Genomic DNA, 772 nt, shown 5'->3' on the forward strand with positions numbered 1-772 from the left:
TACGGGACATGGATATCTAGCCAGGAGTGATCCAACTCATTCTAAAATTTCATGGACTTGAATCTGAAAATTCATATTTACACTTGAAAGAGTTTGATGAGATCATAGCCACTTTATATTTTCCTAACGTGTCTGATGACACAGTCAGGCTGAAACTCTTTCCTTTTTCTTTGAAAGAAAAAGCTAAGACGTGGTTACATTCACTACATCCTCGATCTATTGGTAGATGGAATAATATGAGAAGGGAGTTTATAAAGAAAATTTTCTCACACCATAAAACGAACACCCTCAAAAAGTCAATCATGAACTTCGCCCAAAAGGAAGATGAAACATTCTTCCAATATTGGGAGCGGTTCAAGGATCTTGTCAGTTCATGCCCATAACATGGTTTTGAAACGTGGCTCATTACATACTTTTTCTATGATGGACTGATATCTTCCATGCTCCAATTGGTTGAGACAATGTGCAATGAGGAATTCATGAACAAAAATGTCGATGATGTGTGGGAGTATTTGGACAGACTTGCCGAAAACGCACAATCATGGGACGTCTCCCCAAAATTAAGCACCGCCTTTAAGGAGAGGGGCAGAATATACCTTCTGAAAGAGGATGATGATATCAATGATAAAGTAGCTAATTTTATAAGGAAATTAAAGGCCATGAAACTAAAGAAGGATAAGGCTAAGGAAACTGTTTACGGTATCTGTGCTTGCAACATTCACACAACTGAAAATTGCCCAACAATACCTGCTTTTCAAGAGGTACTGAATGA

The 772-nt window shown here is 38.0% G+C and overlaps 1 non-coding gene across 1 annotated transcript; it reads right to left on the reverse strand.

Moving 5' to 3' along the window:
• Positions 1 to 284: 284 nt before the first annotated feature.
• LOC131224427 (small nucleolar RNA R71) lies at positions 285 to 391 on the reverse strand. Its single transcript, XR_009160912.1, has one exon. It is a non-coding gene; the product is annotated as a small nucleolar RNA R71 (small nucleolar RNA).
• Positions 392 to 772: the final 381 nt, after the last annotated feature.

Source organism: Magnolia sinica, chromosome 13, assembly GCF_029962835.1.
Source record: "Magnolia sinica isolate HGM2019 chromosome 13, MsV1, whole genome shotgun sequence".
In the NCBI taxonomy this organism is placed as follows: Eukaryota; Viridiplantae; Streptophyta; class Magnoliopsida; order Magnoliales; family Magnoliaceae; genus Magnolia; species Magnolia sinica.